The sequence below is a fragment of the Mixophyes fleayi genome, chromosome 10 (genome assembly GCF_038048845.1).
Source record: "Mixophyes fleayi isolate aMixFle1 chromosome 10, aMixFle1.hap1, whole genome shotgun sequence".
Taxonomy (NCBI): domain Eukaryota; kingdom Metazoa; phylum Chordata; class Amphibia; order Anura; family Limnodynastidae; genus Mixophyes; species Mixophyes fleayi.
In genome coordinates this window covers 43432177-43452941 of record NC_134411.1, presented here as the reverse complement: position 1 = coordinate 43452941, position 20765 = coordinate 43432177, and the positions used below count along the sequence as shown (strand labels likewise).

The 20765-nt window shown below is 36.3% G+C and overlaps 9 non-coding genes across 9 annotated transcripts; all 9 read left to right on the top strand.

Annotated features, from left to right (window-relative positions):
• Positions 1 to 1239: 1239 nt before the first annotated feature.
• On the top strand, positions 1240 to 1311 carry TRNAQ-UUG (transfer RNA glutamine (anticodon UUG)). The gene has a single exon. It is a non-coding gene; the product is annotated as a tRNA-Gln (tRNA).
• A 1995-nt stretch (positions 1312 to 3306) lies between these two features.
• Positions 3307 to 3378, top strand: TRNAQ-UUG (transfer RNA glutamine (anticodon UUG)). Its single transcript has one exon. It is a non-coding gene; the product is annotated as a tRNA-Gln (tRNA).
• Positions 3379 to 5373: 1995 nt separating this feature from the next.
• Positions 5374 to 5445, top strand: TRNAQ-UUG (transfer RNA glutamine (anticodon UUG)). The gene has a single exon. It is a non-coding gene; the product is annotated as a tRNA-Gln (tRNA).
• Positions 5446 to 7439: 1994 nt separating this feature from the next.
• Positions 7440 to 7511, top strand: TRNAQ-UUG (transfer RNA glutamine (anticodon UUG)). The gene has a single exon. It is a non-coding gene; the product is annotated as a tRNA-Gln (tRNA).
• Positions 7512 to 9507: 1996 nt separating this feature from the next.
• TRNAQ-UUG (transfer RNA glutamine (anticodon UUG)) lies at positions 9508 to 9579 on the top strand. The gene has a single exon. It is a non-coding gene; the product is annotated as a tRNA-Gln (tRNA).
• Positions 9580 to 11576: 1997 nt separating this feature from the next.
• On the top strand, positions 11577 to 11648 carry TRNAQ-UUG (transfer RNA glutamine (anticodon UUG)). Its single transcript has one exon. It is a non-coding gene; the product is annotated as a tRNA-Gln (tRNA).
• Positions 11649 to 13643: 1995 nt separating this feature from the next.
• On the top strand, positions 13644 to 13715 carry TRNAQ-UUG (transfer RNA glutamine (anticodon UUG)). Its single transcript has one exon. It is a non-coding gene; the product is annotated as a tRNA-Gln (tRNA).
• A 1997-nt stretch (positions 13716 to 15712) lies between these two features.
• Positions 15713 to 15784, top strand: TRNAQ-UUG (transfer RNA glutamine (anticodon UUG)). The gene has a single exon. It is a non-coding gene; the product is annotated as a tRNA-Gln (tRNA).
• Positions 15785 to 19829: 4045 nt separating this feature from the next.
• Positions 19830 to 19901, top strand: TRNAQ-UUG (transfer RNA glutamine (anticodon UUG)). The gene has a single exon. It is a non-coding gene; the product is annotated as a tRNA-Gln (tRNA).
• Positions 19902 to 20765: the final 864 nt, after the last annotated feature.

The window sequence follows — 20765 nt, the reverse complement described above, 5'->3', positions numbered from 1 at the left end:
TGGTTATTAGTTTGGGATATTTTTAATCACAGGACAGTCTTGTAGAGTGGAAGTCCACTTCTTGATTACTGTGCAGTTTCTTACTTTGTTTCCGATGATGGTTTTTCTCCTAATACCTGAATCCTGGAACCAATTGCGGTGAGCTTGAAGTACAGGGCTAACAAGTCCATACATTCCACTTTAAGAACCTCAATCAAAGCATTCTTTTGAGCAATAAGGGAGACTTATGGGCAGCCTTACTCTCCCCAAGGAACCTATCAGCCTGATCACATCCTATTGGCACTCTGCTTCAGATAGCTGAGAACCCCAGGAGATTAGGCTCCTAAATTTGCTACAAGACTTGTCCAAAAGAGGATTGTCTGTGAAGTTGACCACACACAGCTTTCCAACACATTGACATTACTATATGGGTATGGGATCTGTTATACAGACACTGCTTATGCAACAGGATGTCAAGATAATCCAGTGGAAAAATGTAAATACATGCTGCTTTTTCAGTAATAATATCACACATAGATGGTGAGCTAGAGTTTCCTCCTACAGTGATTGTGAAGAGTAATGATAAACACTTCAATAAGGAATGGAATGCCAAAGACATTTTGGGACAGACAGGGATATATTTTAAATGTATTGTAGTAGTAGATTTTAGTCATGGTGCACAAATATACTGGAAAAGACCTTATATAGAAAACTCCCAGTGCTTCAATTAATAGATAACGAACCTGTGCATTCAATGCCACAATTGCAATTTTAGGGGTCTCAGTTGTCCTAGGCTACATTCACTGGAAGGGAAATGGAGCTTGAGCATTATTCAAAATCGAAATCCATTGATCACTTTGGCAAAAACTATTTTGATGCTGCTTATTGCTATCATAGTCTGCACGGTATACAGAGAAACCATACAAGTCATAGTAATCTAACCATTTGTATTTGGACAAGCAGCAAAGGGAGATACAATTTAGGTTGTTTCTATCTGGTAATAACATTTTAAATGGATTTCCTAACATTGTAATCTGGATTTTTTGTACTTTTAACTTTGTTCAACATAATAAAAATGAAAAGGTAAGATGTATTTTATTTTAAGAGAAATTGAAATGTTCATCCAATCTGTGTACGCAGTAGTATAACACCATAATGAAGCAGATGAAAACAAATTATTCCAATAAGAAGATGCAGCCCTATTGGCAAACACTGGTATTGCAGTCCTAAAAGAATACTCAAATTGCCATTTCTACAGTTGGTTCCATGGTGTAATGGTTAGCACTTTGGACTTTGAATCCAGCGATCTGAGTTCAAATCTCAGTGGAACCTTGCTTTTGTTTTTTCTTAAAGATGTCATATGAAATGTGAACACAATTCAATATATGTGACTCTAGCTAGCAGAGACAAAATAAAACAAATACAAGAGGCACAAAACAGTATTGTCTGAATAATCAGCTAAATTATTCATGCGGTAAGATATGAAATAAAACAAAACAGAGAGTCTCCATGCAATACCATACATGTGTACTGAGATGGTTGGTACGGTGCAAAGTAGTTAGCACTGCTGCCTCACATGGATCCAATTGAAACCCAGACCATAATCCACTATTGTGGAGTTTGAAATTCCTTATTGTGCAAGGATAGCTTCTCCCCAAGTGCCCCTGCCTAAATCCAGTCCAAAAAACATACCAATATGCTAATTGGCAAGTGATAAAATTGAGCCCAGTATGCATGTGTATTAGAGAATTTAGACTTGACACCTCACTGGGACAGGGATTAATGAGAATAGATAAATTGTTATTCGTAAAACACTGTATATTATTCAGCCATTATTTCAATAAAGGATAAACACCATGTTAACAGTATATAAAACAGATTTTATGCACAGCAGAAGAATTTACTGCTGCAGTATATTTCATATAAAAGGTAGCTAAAACAAGATACTAAACTGAAAACCTTATGAAAACATTTCTGCATGAGCTTGGGTGTGGGAATTTGTGGTGAATTGGCTAGCATTCTGGCTTTCAAGCTCTTCAGTCTGATTTCACATGTTGTTGAAACCAAATGGCTTCTATTCCTTAGCAATCTGGTTATTAGTTTGGGATATTTTTAATCACAGGACAGTCTTGTAGAGTGGAAGTCCACTTCTTGATTACTGTGCAGTTTCTTACTTTGTTTCCGATGATGGTTTTTCTCCTAATACCTGAATCCTGGAACCAATTGCGGTGAGCTTGAAGTACAGGGCTAACAAGTCCATACATTCCACTTTAAGAACCTCAATCAAAGCATTCTTTTGAGCAATAAGGGAGACTTATGGGCAGCCTTACTCTCCCCAAGGAACCTATCAGCCTGATCACATCCTATTGGCACTCTGCTTCAGATAGCTGAGAACCCCAGGAGATTAGGCTCCTAAATTTGCTACAAGACTTGTCCAAAAGAGGATTGTCTGTGAAGTTGACCACACACAGCTTTCCAACACATTGACATTACTATATGGCTATGGGATCTGTTATACAGACACTGCTTATGCAACAGGATGTCAAGATAATCCAGTGGAAAAATGTAAATACATGCTGCTTTTTCAGTAATAATATCACACATAGATGGTGAGCTAGAGTTTCCTCCTACAGTGATTGTGAAGAGTAATGATAAACACTTCAATAAGGAATGGAATGCCAAAGACAATTTGGGACAGACAGGGATATATTTTAAATGTATTGTAGTAGTAGATTTTAGTCATGGTGCACAAATATACTGGAAAAGACCTTATATAGAAAACTCCCAGTGCTTCAATTAATAGATAACGAACCTGTGCATTCAATGCCACAATTGCAATTTTAGGGGTCTCAGTTGTCCTAGGCTACATTCACTGGAAGGGAAATGGAGCTTGAGCATTATTCAAAATCGAAATCCATTGATCACTTTGGCAAAAACTATTTTGATGCTGCTTATTGCTATCATAGTCTGCACGGTATACAGAGAAACCATACAAGTCATAGTAATCTAACCATTTGTATTTGGACAAGCAGCAAAGGGAGATACAATTTAGGTTGTTTCTATCTGGTAATAACATTTCAAATGGATTTCCTAACATTGTAATCTGGATTTTTTCTACTTTTAACTTTGTTCAACATAATAAAAATGAAAAGGTAAGATGTATTTTATGTTAAGAGAAATTGAAATGTTCATCCAATCTGTGTACGCAATAGTATTACACCATAATGAAGCAGGTGGAAACAAATTATTCCAATAAGAAGATGCAGCCCTATTGGCAAACACTGGTAATGCAGTCCTAAAGGAATATTTAAAATGCAATGTACAGTTGGTTCCATGGTGTAATGGTTAGCACGTTGGAATTTGAATCCAGCGATCTGAGTTCAAATCTCAGTGGAACCTTGCTTTTGTTTTTTCTTAAAGATGTCATATGAATTGTGAACACAGTTCAATATATGTAACTCTAGCTAGCAGAGACAAAATAAAACAAATACAAGAGGCACAAAACAGTATTGTCTGAATAATCAGCTAAATTATTCATGCGGTAAGATATGAAATAAAACAAAACAGAGAGTCTCCATGCAATACCATACATATTAACTGAGATGGTTGGTACGGTGCAAAGTAGTTAGCACTGCTGCCTCACATGGATCCAAATGAAACCCAGACCATAATCCACTATTGTGGAGTTTGTAATTCCTAATTGTGCAAGGATAGCTTCTCCCCAAGTGCCCCTGCCCAAATCTAGTCCAAAAAACATACCAATATGCTAATTGGCAAGTGATAAAATAGAGCCCAGTATGCATGTGTATTAGAGAATTTAGACTTGACACCTCACTGGGACAGGGATTAATGAGAATAGATAAATTGTTTTTCGTAAAACACTGTATATTATTCAGCCATTATTTCAATAAAGGAAAAACACCATGTTAACAGTATATAAAACAGATTTAATGCACAGCAGAAGAATTTACTGCTGCAGTATAGTTCATATAAAAGGTAGCTAAAACAAGATACTAAACTGAAAACCTTATGAAAACATTTCTGCATGAGCTTGGGTGTGGGAATTTGTGGTGAATTGGCTAGCATTCTGGCTTTCAAGCTCTTCAGTCTGATTTCACATGTTGTTGAAACCAAATGGCTTCTATTCCTTAGCAATCTGGTTATTAGTTTGGGATATTTTTAATCACAGGACAGTCTTTTAGAGTGGATGTCCACTTCTTGATTACTGTGCAGTTTCTTACTTTGTTTCCGATTATGGTTTTTCTCCTATTACCTGAATCCTGGAACCAATTGCTGTGAGCTTGAAGTACAGGGCTAACAAGTCCATACATTCCACTTTAAGAACCTCAATCAAAGCATTCTTTTGAGCAATAAGGGAGACTTATGGGCAGCCTTACTCTCCCCAAGGAACCTATCAGCCTGATCACATCCTGTTGGCACTCTGCTTCAGATAGCTGAGAACCCCAGGAGATTAGGCTCCTAAATTTGCTACAAGACTTGTCCAAAAGAGGATTGTCTGTGAAGTTGACCACACACAGCTTTCCAACACATTGACATTACTATATGGCTATGGGATCTGTTATACAGACACTGCTTATGCAACAGGATGTCAAGATAATCCAGTGGAAAAATGTAAATACATGCTGCTTTTTCAGTAATAATATCACACATAGATGGTGAGCTAGAGTTTCCTCCTACAGTGATTGTGAAGAGTAATGATAAACACTTCAATAAGGAATGGAATGCCAAAGACATTTTGGGACAGCCAGGGATATATTTTAAATGAATTGTAGTAGTAGATTTTAGTCATGGTGCACAAATATACTGGAAAAGACCTTATATAGAAAACTCCCAGTGCTTTAATTAATAGATAACGAACCTGTGCATTCAATGCCACAATTGCAATTTTAGGGGTCTCAGTTGTCCTAGGCTACATTCATTGGAAGGGAAATGGAGCTTGAGCATTAGTCAAAATCGAAATCCATTGATCACTTTGGCAAAAACTATTTTGATGCTGCTTATTGCTATCATAGTTTGCACGGTATACAGAGAAACCATACAAGTCATAGTAATCTAACCATTTGTATTTGGACAAGCAGCAAAGGGAGATACAATTTAGGTTGTTTCTATGTGGTAATAACATTTCAAATGGTTTTCCTAACATTGTAATCTGGATTTTTTGTACTTTTAACTTTGTTCAACATAATAAAAATGAAAAGGTAAGATGTATTTTATGTTAAGAGAAATTGAAATGTTCATCCAATCTGTGTACGCAATAGTATTACACCATAATGAAGCAGGTGGAAACAAATTATTCCAATAAGAAGATGCAGCCCTATTGGCAAACACTGGTAATGCAGTACTAAAGGAATATTTAAAATGCAATGTACAGTTGGTTCCATGGTGTAATGGTTAGCACTTTGGACTTTGAATCCAGTGATCTGAGTTCAAATCTCAGTGGAACTTTGCTTTGTTTTTTCTTAAAGATGTCATATGAATTGTGAACACAGTTCAATATATGTAACTCTAGCTAGCAGAGACAAAATAAAACAAATACAAGAGGCACAAAACAGTATTGTCTGAATAATCAGCTAAATTATTCATTCGGTAAGATATGAAATAAAACAAAACAGAGAGTCTCCATGCAATACCATACATGTGTACTGAGATGGTTGGTACGGTGCAAAGTAGTTAGCACTGCTGCCTCACATGGATCCAATTGAAACCCAGACCATAATCCACTATTGTGGAGTTTGTAATTCCTTATTGTGCAAGGATAGCTTCTCCCCAAGTGCCCCTGCCCAACTCCAGTCCAAAAAACATACCAATATGCTAATTGGCAAGTGATAAAATTGAGCCCAGTATGCATGTGTATTAGAGAATTTAGACTTGACACCTCACTGGGACAGGGATTAATGAGAATAGATAAATTGTTATTCGTAAAACACTGTATATTATTCAGCCATTATTTCAATAAAGGATAAACACCATGTTAACAGTATATAAAACAGATTTAATGCACAGCAGAAGAATTTACTGCTGCAGAATATTTCATATAAAAGGTAGCTAAAACAAGATACTAAACTGAAAACCTTTTGAAAACATTTCTGCATGAGCTTGGGTGTGGGAATTTGTGGTGAATTGGCTAGCATTCTGGCTTTCAAGCTCTTCAGTCTGATTTCACATGTTGTTGAAACCAAATGGCTTCTATTCCTTAGCAATCTGGTTATTAGTTTGGGATATTTTTAATCACGGGACAGTCTTTTAGAGTGGATGTCCACTTCTTGATTACTGTGCAGTTTCTTACTTTGTTTCCGATGATGGTTTTTCTCCTATTACCTGAATCCTGGAACCAATTGCTGTGAGCTTGAAGTACAGGGCTAAAAAGTCCATACATTCCACTTTAAGAACCTCAATCAAAGCATTCTTTTGAGCAATAAGGGAGACTTATGGGCAGCCTTACTCTCCCCAAGGAACCTATCAGCCTGATCACATCCTATTGGCACTCTGCTTCAGATAGCTGAGAACCCCAGGAGATTAGGCTCCTAAATTTGCTACAAGACTTGTCCAAAAGAGGATTGTCTGTGAAGTTGACCACACACAGCTTTCCAACACATTGACATTACTATATGGCTATGGGATCTGTTATACAGACACTGCTTATGCAACAGGATGTCAAGATAATCCAGTGGAAAAATGTAAATACATGCTGCTTTTTCAGTAATAATATCACACATAGATGGTGAGCTAGAGTTTCCTCCTACAGTGATTGTGAAGAGTAATGATAAACACTTCAATAAGGAATGGAATGCCAAAGACATTTTGGGACAGCCAGGGATATATTTTAAATGAATTGTAGTAGTAGATTTTAGTCATGGTGCACAAATATACTGGAAAAGACCTTATATAGAAAACTCCCAGTGCTTTAATTAATAGATAACGAACCTGTGCATTCAATGCCACAATTGCAATTTTAGGGGTCTCAGTTGTCCTAGGCTACATTCATTGGAAGGGAAATGGAGCTTGAGCATTAGTCAAAATCGAAATCCATTGATCACTTTGGCAAAAACTATTTTGATGCTGCTTATTGCTATCATAGTTTGCACGGTATACAGAGAAACCATACAAGTCATAGTAATCTAACCATTTGTATTTGGACAAGCAGCAAAGGGAGATACAATTTAGGTTGTTTCTATGTGGTAATAACATTTCAAATGGTTTTCCTAACATTGTAATCTGGATTTTTTGTACTTTTAACTTTGTTCAACATAATAAAAATGAAAAGGTAAGATGTATTTTATGTTAAGAGAAATTGAAATGTTCATCCAATCTGTGTACGCAATAGTATTACACCATAATGAAGCAGGTGGAAACAAATTATTCCAATAAGAAGATGCAGCCCTTTTGGCAAACACTGGTAATACAGTCCTAAAGGAATATTTAAAATGTAATGTACAGTTGGTTCCATGGTGTAATGGTTAGCACTTTGGACTTTGAATCCAGCGATCTGAGTTCAAATCTCAGTGGAACTTTGCTTTGTTTTTTCTTAAAGATGTCATATGAATTGTGAACACAGTTCAATATATGTAACTCTAGCTAGCAGAGACAAAATAAAACAAATACAAGAGGCACAAAACAGTATTGTCTGAATAATCAGCTAAATTATTCATTCGGTAAGATATGAAATAAAACAAAACAGAGAGTCTCCATGCAATACCATACATGTGTACTGAGATGGTTGGTACGGTGCAAAGTAGTTAGCACTGCTGCCTCACATGGATCCAATTGAAACCCAGACCATAATCCACTATTGTGGAGTTTGAAATTCCTTATTGTGCAAGGATAGCTTCTCCCCAAGTGCCCCTGCCCAACTCCAGTCCAAAAAACATACCAATATGCTAATTGGCAAGTGATAAAATTGAGCCCAGTATGCATGTGTATTAGAGAATTTAGACTTGACACCTCACTGGGACAGGGATTAATGAGAATAGAAAAATTGTTATTCGTAAAACACTGTATATTATTCAGCCATTATTTCAATAAAGGATAAACACCATGTTAACAGTATATAAAACAGATTTAATGCACAGCAGAAGATTTTACTGCTGCAGTATATTTCATATAAAAGGTAGCTAAAACAAGATACTAAACTGAAAACCTTATGAAAACATTTCTGCGTGCGCTTGGATGTGGGAATTTGTGGTGAATTGGCTAGCATTCTGGCTTTCAAGCTCTTCAGTCTGATTTCACATGTTGTTGAAACCAAATGGCTTCTATTCCTTAGCAATCTGGTTATTAGTTTGGGATATTTTTAATCACGGGACAGTCTTTTAGAGTGGATGTCCACTTCTTGATTACTGTGCAGTTTCTTACTTTGTTTCCGATGATGGTTTTTCTCCTATTACCTGAATCCTGGAACCAATTGCTGTGAGCTTGAAGTACAGGGCTAACAAGTCCATACATTCCACTTTAAGAACCTCAATCAAAGCATTCTTTTGAGCAATAAGGGAGACTTATGGGCAGCCTTACTCTCCCCAAGGAACCTATCAGCCTGATCACATCCTGTTGGCACTCTGCTTCAGATAGCTGAGAACCCCAGGAGATTAGGCTCCTAAATTTGCTACAAGACTTGTCCAAAAGAGGATTGTCTGTGAAGTTGACCACACACAGCTTTCCAACACATTGACATTACTATATGGCTATGGGATCTGTTATACAGACACTGCTTATGCAACAGGATGTCAAGATAATCCAGTGGAAAAATGTAAATACATGCTGCTTTTTCAGTAATAATATCACACATAGATGGTGAGCTAGAGTTTCCTCCTACAGTGATTGTGAAGAGTAATGATAAACACTTCAATAAGGAATGGAATGCCAAAGACATTTTGGGACAGACAGGGATATATTTTAAATGTATTGTAGTAGTAGATTTTAGTCATGGTGCACAAATATACTGGAAAAGACCTTATATAGAAAACTCCCAGTGCTTCAATTAATAGATAATGAACCTGTGCATTCAATGCCACAATTGCAATTTTAGGGGTCTCAGTTGTCCTAGGCTACATTCACTGGAAGGGAAATGGAGCTGGGGCATTATTCAAAATCGAAATGCATTGATCACTTTGGCAAAAACTATTTTGATGCTGCTTATTGCTATCATAGTCTGCACGGTATACAGAGAAACCATACAAGTCATAGTAATCTAACCATTTATATTTGGACAAGCAGCAAAGGGAGATACAATTTAGGTTGTTTCTATCTGGTAATAACATTTCAAATGGATTTCCTAACATTGTAATCTGGATTTTTTGTACTTTTAACTTTGTTCAACATAATAAAAATGAAAAGGTAAGATGTATTTTATGTTAAGAGAAATTGAAATGTTCATCCAATCTGTGTACGCAATAGTATTACACCATAATGAAGCAGGTGGAAACAAATTATTCCAATAAGAAGATGCAGCCCTATTGGCAAACACTGGTATTGCAGTCCTAAAAGAATACTCAAATTGAAATTTCTACAGTTGGTTCCATGGTGTAATGGTTAGCACTTTGGACTTTGAATCCAGCAATCTGAGTTCAAATCTCAGTGGAACCTTGCTTTTGTTTTTTCTTAAAGATGTCATATGAAATGTGAACACAATTCAATATATGTAACTCTAGCTAGCAGAGACAAAATAAAACAAATACAAGAGGCACAAAACAGTATTGTCTGAATAATCAGCTAAATTATTCATGCGGTAAGATATGAAATAAAACAAAACAGAGAGTCTCCATGCAATACCATACATGTGTACTGAGATGGTTGGTACGGTGCAAAGTAGTTAGCACTGCTGCCTCACATGGATCCAATTGAAACCCAGACCATAATCCACTATTGTGAAGTTTGAAATTCCTTATTGTGCAAGGATAGCTTCTCCTTAAGTGCCCCTGCCCAAATCCAGTCCAAAAAACATACCAATATGCTAATTGGCAAGTGATAAAATTGAGCCCAGTATGCATGTGTATTAGAGAATTTAGACTTGACACCTCACTGGGACAGGGATTAATGAGAATAGATAAATTGTTATTCGTAAAACACTGTATATTATTCAGCCATTATTTCAATAAAGGATAAACACCATGTTAACAGTATATAAAACAGATTTAATGCACAGCAGAAGAATTTACTGCTGCAGTATATTTCATATAAAAGGTAGCTAAAACAAGATACTAAACTGAAAACCTTATGAAAACATTTCTGCATGAGCTTGGGTGTGGGAATTTGTGGTGAATTGGCTAGCATTCTGGCTTTGAAGCTCTTCAGTCTGATTTTACATGTTGTTGAAACCAAATGGCTTCTATTCCTTAGCAATCTGGTTATTAGTTTGGGATATTTTTAATCACAGGACAGTCTTTTAGAGTGGATGTCCACTTCTTGATTACTGTGCAGTTTCTTACTTTGTATCCGATGATGGTTTTTCTCCTATTACCTGAATCCTGGAACCAATTGCTGTGAGCTTGAAGTACAGGGCTAACAAGTCCATACATTCCACTTTAAGAACCTCAATCAAAGCATTCTTTTGAGCAATAAGGGAGACTTATGGGCAGCCTTACTCTCCCCAAGGAACCTATCAGCCTGATCACATCCTATTGGCACTCTGCTTCAGATAGCTGAGAACCCCAGGAGATTAGGCTCCTAAATTTGCTACAAGACTTGTCCAAAAGAGGATTGTCTGTGAAGTTGACCACACACAGCTTTCCAACACATTGACATTACTATATGGCTATGGGATCTGTTATACAGACACTGCTTATGCAACAGGATGTCAAGATAATCCAGTGGAAAAATGTAAATACATGCTGCTTTTTCAGTAATAATATCACACATAAATGGTGAGCTAGAGTTTCCTCCTACAGTGATTGTGAAGAGTAATGATAAACACTTCAATAAGGAATGGAATGCCAAAGACATTTTGGGACAGACAGGGATATATTTTAAATGTATTGTAGTAGTAGATTTTAGTCATGGTGCACAAATATACTGGAAAAGACCTTATATAGAAAACTCCCAGTGCTTCAATTAATAGATAACGAACCTGTGCATTCAATGCCACAATTGCAATTTTAGGGGTCTCAGTTGTCCTAGGCTACATTCACTGGAAGGGAAATGGAGCTTGAGCATTATTCAAAATCGAAATCCATTGATCACTTTGGCAAAAACTATTTTGATGCTGCTTATTGCTATCATAGTCTGAACGGTATACAGAGAAACCATACAAGTCATAGTAATCTAACCATTTGTATTTGGACAAGCAGCAAAGGGAGATACAATTTAGGTTGTTTCTATCTGGTAATAACATTTCAAATGCATTTCCTAACATTGTAATCTGGATTTTTTGTACTTTTAACTTTGTTCAACATAATAAAAATGAAAAGGTAAGATGTATTTTATGTTAAGAGAAATTGAAATGTTCATCCAATCTGTGTACGCAATAGTATAACACCATAAAGAAGCAGATGAAAACAAATTATTCCAATAAGAAGATGCAGCCCTATTGGCAAACACTGGTATTGCAGTCCTAAAAGAATACTCAAATTGCAATTTCGACAGTTGGTTCCATGGTGTAATGGTTAGCACTTTGGACTTTGAATCCAGTGATCTGAGTTCATATCTCAGTGGAACCTTGTTTTTGTTTTTTCTTAAAGATGTCATATGAAATGTGAACACAATTCAATATATGTAACTCTAGCTAGCAGAGTCAAAATAAAACAAATACAAGAGGCATAAAACAGTATTGTCTGAATAATCAGCTAAATTATTCATGCGGTAAGATATGAAATAAAACAAAACAGAGAGTCTCCATGCAATACCATACATGTGTACTGAGATGGTTGGTACGGTGCAAAGTAGTTAGCACTGCTGCCTCACATGGATCCAATTGAAACCCAGACCATAATCCACTATTGTGGAGTTTGAAATTCCTTATTGTGCAAGGATAGCTTCTCCTTAAGTGCCCCTGCCCAAATCCAGTCCAAAAAACATACCAATATGCTAATTGGCAAGTGATAAAATTGAGCCCAGTATGCATGTGTATTAGAGAATTTAGACTTGACACCTCACTGGGACAGGGATTAATGAGAATAGATAAATTGTTATTCGTAAAACACTGTATATTATTCAGCCATTATTTCAATAAAGGATAAACACCATGTTAACAGTATATAAAACAGATTTAATGCACAGCAGAAGAATTTACTGCTGCAGTATATTTCATATAAAAGGTAGCTAAAACAAGATACTAAACTGAAAACCTTATGAAAACATTTCTGCATGAGCTTGGGTGTGGGAATTTGTGGTGAATTGGCTAGCATTCTGGCTTTCAAGCTCTTCAGTCTGATTTTACATGTTGTTGAAACCAAATGGCTTCTATTCCTTAGCAATCTGGTTATTAGTTTGGGATATTTTTAATCACAGGACAGTCTTTTAGAGTGGATGTCCACTTCTTGATTACTGTGCAGTTTCTTACTTTGTATCCGATGATGGTTTTTCTCCTATTACCTGAATCCTGGAACCAATTGCTGTGAGCTTGAAGTACAGGGCTAACAAGTCCATACATTCCACTTTAAGAACCTCAATCAAAGCATTCTTTTGAGCAATAAGGGAGACTTATGGGCAGCCTTACTCTCCCCAAGGAACCTATCAGCCTGATCACATCCTATTGGCACTCTGCTTCAGATAGCTGAGAACCCCAGGAGATTAGGCTCCTAAATTTGCTACAAGACTTGTCCAAAAGAGGATTGTCTGTGAAGTTGACCACACACAGCTTTCCAACACATTGACATTACTATATGGGTATGGGATCTGTTATACAGACACTGCTTATGCAACAGGATGTCAAGATAATCCAGTGGAAAAATGTAAATACATGCTGCTTTTTCAGTAATAATATCACACATAGATGGTGAGCTAGAGTTTCCTCCTACAGTGATTGTGAAGAGTAATGATAAACACTTCAATAAGGAATGGAATGCCAAAGACATTTTGGGACAGCCAGGGATATATTTTAAATGTATTGTAGTAGTAGATTTTAGTCATGGTGCACAAATATACTGGAAAAGACCTTATATAGAAAACTCCCAGTGCTTTAATTAATAGATAACGAACCTGTGCATTCAATGCCACAATTGCAATTTTAGGGGTCTCAGTTGTCCTAGGCTACATTCATTGGAAGGGAAATGGAGCTTGAGCATTAGTCAAAATCGAAATCCATTGATCACTTTGGCAAAAACTATTTTGATGCTGCTTATTGCTATCATAGTTTGCGCGGTATACAGAGAAACCATACAAGTCATAGTAATCTAACCATTTGTATTTGGACAAGCAGCAAAGGGAGATACAATTTAGGTTGTTTCTATGTGGTAATAACATTTCAAATGGATTTCCTAACATTGTAATCTGGATTTTTTGTACTTTTAACTTTGTTCAACATAATAAAAATGAAAAGGTAAGATGTATTTTATGTTAAGAGAAATTGAAATGTTCATCCAATCTGTGTACGCAATAGTATTACACCATAATGAAGCAGGTGGAAACAAATTATTCCAATAAGAAGATGCAGCCCTATTGGCAAACACTGTTAATGCAGTCCTAAAGGAATATTTAAATTGCAATATACAGTTGGTTCCATGGCGTAATGGTTAGCACTTTGGACTTTGAATCCAGCAATCTGAGTTCAAATCTCAGTGGAACCTTGCTTTTGTTTTTTCTTAAAGATGTCATATGAAATGTGAACACAATTCAATATATGTAACTCTAGCTAGCAGAGAAAAAATAAAACAAATAAAAGAGGCACAAAACAGTATTGTCTGAATAATCAGCTAAATTATTCATGCGGTAAGATATGAAATAAAACAAAACAGAGAGTCTCCATGCAATACCATACATGTGTAACGAGATGGTTGGTACGGTGCAAAGTAGTTAGCACTGCTGCCTCACATGGATCCAATTGAAACCCAGACCATAATCCACTATTGTGGAGTTTCTAATTCCTTATTGTGCAAGGATAGCTTCTCCCCAAGTGCCCCTGCCCAAATCCAGTTCAAAAAACATACCAATATGCTAATTGGCAAGTGATAAAATTGAGCCCAGTATGCATGTGTATTACAGAATTTAGACTTGACACCTCACTGGGACAGGGATTAATGAGAATAGATAAATTGTTATTCGTAAAACACTGTATATTATTCAGCCATTATTTCAATAAAGGATAAACACCATGTTAACAGTATATAAAACAGATTTAATGCACAGCAGAAGAATTTACTGCTGCAGTATATTTCATATAAAAGGTAGCTAAAACAAGATACTAAACTGAAAACCTTATGAAAACATTTCTGCATGAGCTTGGGTGTGGGAATTTGTGGTGAATTGGCTAGCATTCTGGCTTTCAAGCTCTTCAGTCTGATTTTACATGTTGTTGAAACCAAATGGCTTCTATTCCTTAGCAATCTGGTTATTAGTTTGGGATATTTTTAATCACAGGACAGTCTTTTAGAGTGGATGTCCACTTCTTGATTACTGTGCAGTTTCTTACTTTGTATCCGATGATGGTTTTTCTCCTATTACCTGAATCCTGGAACCAATTGCTGTGAGCTTGAAGTACAGGGCTAACAAGTCCATACATTCCACTTTAAGAACCTCAATCAAAGCATTCTTTTGAGCAATAAGGGAGACTTATGGGCAGCCTTACTCTCCCCAAGGAACCTATCAGCCTGATCACATCCTATTGGCACTCTGCTTCAGATAGCTGAGAACCCCAGGAGATTAGGCTCCTAAATTTGCTACAAGACTTGTCCAAAAGAGGATTGTCTGTGAAGTTGACCACACACAGCTTTCCAACACATTGACATTACTATATGGCTATGGGATCTGTTATACAGACACTGCTTATGCAACAGGATGTCAAGTTAATCCAGTGGAAAAATGTAAATACATGCTGCTTTTTCAGTAATAATATCACACATAGATGGTGAGCTAGAGTTTCCTCCTACAGTGATTGTGAAGAGTAATGATAAACACTTCAATAAGGAATGGAATGCCAAAGACATTTTGGGACAGACAGGGATATATTTTAAATGTATTGTAGTAGTAGATTTTAGTCATGGTGCACAAATATACTGGAAAAGACCTTATATAGTAAACTCCCAGTGCTTCAATTAATAGATAATGAACCTGTGCATTCAATGCCACAATTGCAATTTTAGGGGTCTCAGTTGTCCTAGGCTACATTCACTGGAAGGGAAATGGAGCTGGGGCATTATTCAAAATCGAAATGCATTGATCACTTTGGCAAAAACTATTTTGATGCTGCTTATTGCTATCATAGTCTGCACGGTATACAGAGAAACCATACAAGTCATAGTAATCTAACCATTTATATTTGGACAAGCAGCAAAGGGAGATACAATTTAGGTTGTTTCTATCTGGTAATAACATTTCAAATGGATTTCCTAACATTGTAATCTGGATTTTTTATACTTTTAACTTTGTTCAACATAATAAAAATGAAAAGGTAAGATGTATTTTATGTTAAGAGAAATTGAAATGTTCATCCAATCTGTGTACGCAATAGTATAACACCATAAAGAAGCAGATGAAAACAAATTATTCCAATAAGAAGATGCAGCCCTATTGGCAAACACTGGTATTGCAGTCCTAAAAGAATACTCAAATTGCTATTTCTACAGTTGGTTCCATGGTGTAATGGTTAGCACTTTGGACTTTGAATCCAGCGATCTGAGTTCAAATCTCAGTGGAACTTTGCTTTGTTTTTTCTTAAAGATGTCATATGAATTGTGAACACAGTTCAATATATGTAACTCTAGCTAGCAGAGACAAAATAAAACAAATACAAGAGGCACAAAACAGTATTGTCTGAATAATCAGCTAAATTATTCATTCGGTAAGATATGAAATAAAACAAAACAGAGAGTCTCTATGCAATACCATACATGTGTACTGAGATGGTTGGTACGGTGCAAAGTAGTTAGCACTGCTGCGTCACATGGATCCAATTAAAACCCAGACCATAATTTACTATTGTGGAGTTTGTAATTCCTTATTGTGTAAGGATAGCTTCTCCCCAAGTGCCCCTGCCCAAATCCAGTCCAAAAAACATACCAATATGCTAATTGGCAAGTGATAAAATTGAGCCCAGTATGCATGTGTATTAGAGAATTTAGACTTGACACCTCACTGGGACAGGGATTAATGAGAATAGATAAATTGTTATTCGTAAAACACTGTATATTATTCAGCCATTATTTCAATAAAGGATAAACACCATGTTAACAGTATATAAAACAGATTTAATGCACAGCAGAAGAATTTACTGCTGCAGAATATTTCATATAAAAGGTAGCTAAAACAAGATACTAAACTGAAAACCTTATGAAAACATTTCTGCATGAGCTTGGGTGTGGGAATTTGTGGTGAATTGGCTAGCATTCTGGCTTTCAAGCTCTTCAGTCTGATTTCACATGTTGTTGAAACCAAATGGCTTCTATTCCTTAGCAATCTGGTTATTAGTTTGGGATATTTTTAATCACGGGACAGTCTTTTAGAGTGGATGTCCACTTCTTGATTACTGTGCAGTTTCTTACTTTGTTTCCGATGATGGTTTTTCTCCTATTACCTGAATCCTGGAACCAATTGCTGTGAGCTTGAAGTACAGGGCTAACAAGTCCATACATTCCACTTTAAGAACCTCAATCAAAGCAATCTTTTGAGCAATAAGGGAGACTTATGGGCAGCCTTACTCTCCCCAAGGAACCTATCTGCCTGATCACATCCTGTTGGCACTCTGCTTCAGATAGCTGAGAACCCCAGGAGATTAGGCTCCTAAATTTGCTACAAGACTTGTCCAAAAGAGGATTGTCTGTGAAGTTGACCACACACAGCTTTCCAACACATTGACATTACTATATGGCTATGGGATCTGTTATACAGACACTGCTTATGCAACAGGATGTCAAGTTAATCCAGTGGAAAAATGTAAATACATGCTGCTTTTTCAGTAATAATATCACACATAGATGGTGAGCTAGAGTTTCCTCCTACAGTGATTGTGAAGAGTAATGATAAACACTTCAATAAGGAATGGAATGCCAAAGACATTTTGGGACAGACAGGGATATATTTTAAATGTATTGTAGTAGTAGATTTTAGTCATGGTGCACAAATATACTGGAAAAGACCTTATATAGAAAACTCCCAGTGCTTCAATTAATAGATAACGAACCTGTGCATTCAATGCCACAATTGCAATTTTAGGGGTCTCAGTTGTCCTAGGCTACATTCACTGGAAGGGAAATGGAGCTGGGGCATTATTCAAAATCGAAATGCATTGATCACTTTGGCAAAAACTATTTTGATGCTGCTTATTGCTATCATAGTCTGCACGGTATACAGAGAAACCATACAAGTCATAGTAATCTAACCATTTATATTTGGACAAGCAGCAAAGGGAGATACAATTTAGGTTGTTTCTATCTGGTAATAACATTTCAAATGGATTTCCTAACATTGTAATCTGGATTTTTTATACTTTTAACTTTGTTCAACATAATAAAAATGAAAAGGTAAGATGTATTTTATGTTAAGAGAAATTGAAATGTTCATCCAATCTGTGTACGCAATAGTATAACACCATAAAGAAGCAGATGAAAACAAATTATTCCAATAAGAAGATGCAGCCCTATTGGCAAACACTGTTAATGCAGTCCTAAAGGAATATTTAAATTGCAATATACATGGTTAGCACTTTGGACTTTGAATCCAGCAATCTGAGTTCAAATCTCAGTGGAACCTTGCTTTTGTTTTTTCTTAAAGATGTCATATGAAATGTGAACACAATTCAATATATGTAACTCTAGCTAGCAGAGAAAAAATAAAACAAATAAAAGAGGCACAAAACAGTATTGTCTGAATAATCAGCTAAATTATTCATGCGGTAAGATATGAAATAAAACAAAACAGAGAGTCTCCATGCAATACCATACATGTGTACCGAGATGGTTGGTACGGTGCAAAGTAGTTAGCACTGCTGCCTCACATGGATCCAATTGAAACCCAGACCATAATCCACTATTGTGGAGTTTCTAATTCCTTATTGTGCAAAGATAGCTTCTCCCCAAGTGCCCCTGCCCAAATCCAGTTCAAAAAACATACCAATATGCTAATTGGCAAGTGATAAAATTGAGCCCAGTATGCATGTGTATTACAGAATTTAGACTTGACACCTCACTGGGACAGGGATTAATGAGAATAGATAAATTGTTATTCGTAAAACACTGTATATTATTCAGCCATTATTTCAATAAAGGATAAACACCATGTTAACAGTATATAAAACAGATTTAATGCACAGCAGAAGAATTTACTGCTGCAGTATATTTCATATAAAAGGTAGCTAAAACAAGATACTAAACTGAAAACCTTATGAAAACATTTCTGCATGAGCTTGGGTGTGGGAATTTGTGGTGAATTGGCTAGCATTCTGGCTTTCAAGCTCTTCAGTCTGATTTTACATGTTGTTGAAACCAAATGGCTTCTATTCCTTAGCAATCTGGTTATTAGTTTGGGATATTTTTAATCACAGGACAGTCTTTTAGAGTGGATGTCCACTTCTTGATTACTGTGCAGTTTCTTACTTTGTATCCGATGATGGTTTTTCTCCTATTACCTGAATCCTGGAACCAATTGCTGTGAGCTTGAAGTACAGGGCTAACAAGTCCATACATTCCACTTTAAGAACCTCAATCAAAGCATTCTTTTGAGCAATAAGGGAGACTTATGGGCAGCCTTACTCTCCCCAAGGAACCTATCAGCCTGATCACATCCTATTGGGACTCTGCTTCAGATAGCTGAGAACCCCAGGAGATTAGGCTCCTAAATTTGCTACAAGACTTGTCCAAAAGAGGATTGTCTGTGAAGTTGACCACACACAGCTTTCCAACACATTGACATTACTATATGGCTATGGGATCTGTTATACAGACACTGCTTATGCAACAGGATGTCAAGTTAATCCAGTGGAAAAATGTAAATACATGCTGCTTTTTCAGTAATAATATCACACATAGATGGTGAGCTAGAGTTTCCTCCTACAGTGATTGTGAAGAGTAATGATAAACACTTCAATAAGGAATGGAATGCCAAAGACATTTTGGGACAGACAGGGATATATTTTAAATGTATTGTAGTAGTAGGTTTTAGTCATGGTGCACAAATATACTGGAAAAGACCTTATATAGAAAACTCCCAGTGCTTCAATTAATAGATAATGAACCTGTGCATTCAATGCCACAATTGCAATTTTAGGGGTCTCAGTTGTCCTAGGCTACATTCACTGGAAGGGAAATGGAGCTGGGGCATTATTCAAAATCGAAATGCATTGATCACTTTGGCAAAAACTATTTTGATGCTGCTTATTGCTATCATAGTCTGCACGGTATACAGAGAAACCATACAAGTCATAGTAATCTAACCAGTTATATTTGGACAAGCAGCAAAGGGAGATACAATTTAGGTTGTTTCTATCTGGTAATAACATTTCAAATGGATTTCCTAACATTGTAATCTGGATTTTTTATACTTTTAACTTTGTTCAACATAATAAAAATGAAAAGGTAAGATGTATTTTATGTTAAGAGAAATTGAAATGTTCATCCAATCTGTGTACGCAATAGTATAACACCATAAAGAAGCAGATGAAAACAAATTATTCCAATAAGAAGATGCAGCCCTATTGGCAAACACTGGTATTGCAGTCCTAAAAGAATACTCAAATTGCTATTTCTACAGTTGGTTCCATGGTGTAATGGTTAGCACTTTGGACTTTGAATCCAGCGATCTGAGTTCAAATCTCAGTGGAACTTTGCTTTGTTTTTTCTTAAAGATGTCATATGAATTGTGAACACAGTTCAATATATGTAACTCTAGCTAGCAGAGACAAAATAAAACAAATACAAGAGGCACAAAACAGTATTGTCTGAATAATCAGCTAAATTATTCATTCGGTAAGATATGAAATAAAACAAAACAGAGAGTCTCTATGCAATACCATACATGTGTACTGAGATGGTTGGTACGGTGCAAAGTAGTTAGCACTGCTGCGTCACATGGATCCAATTAAAACCCAGACCATAATTTACTATTGTGGAGTTTGTAATTCCTTATTGTGCAAGGATAGCTTCTCCCCAAGTGCCCCTGCCCAAATCCAGTCCAAAAAACATACCAATATGCTAATTGGCAAGTGATAAAATTGAGCCCAGTATGCATGTGTATTAGAGAATTTAGACTTGACACCTCACTGGGACAGGGATTAATGAGAATAGATAAATTGTTATTCGTAAAACACTGTATATTATTCAGCCATTATTTCAATAAAGGATAAACACCATGTTAACAGTATATAAAACAGATTTAATGCACAGCAGAAGAATTTACTGCTGCAGAATATTTCATATAAAAGGTAGCTAAAACAAGATACTAAACTGAAAACCTTATGAAAACATTTCTGCATGAGCTTGGGTGTGGGAATTTGTGGTGAATTGGCTAGCATTCTGGCTTTCAAGCTCTTCAGTCTGATTTCACATGTTGTTGAAACCAAATGGCTTCTATTCCTTAGCAATCTGGTTATTAGTTTGGGATATTTTTAATCACAGGACAGTCTTTTAGAGTGGATGTCCACTTCTTGATTACTGTGCAGTTTCTTACTTTGTTTCCGATGATGGTTTTTC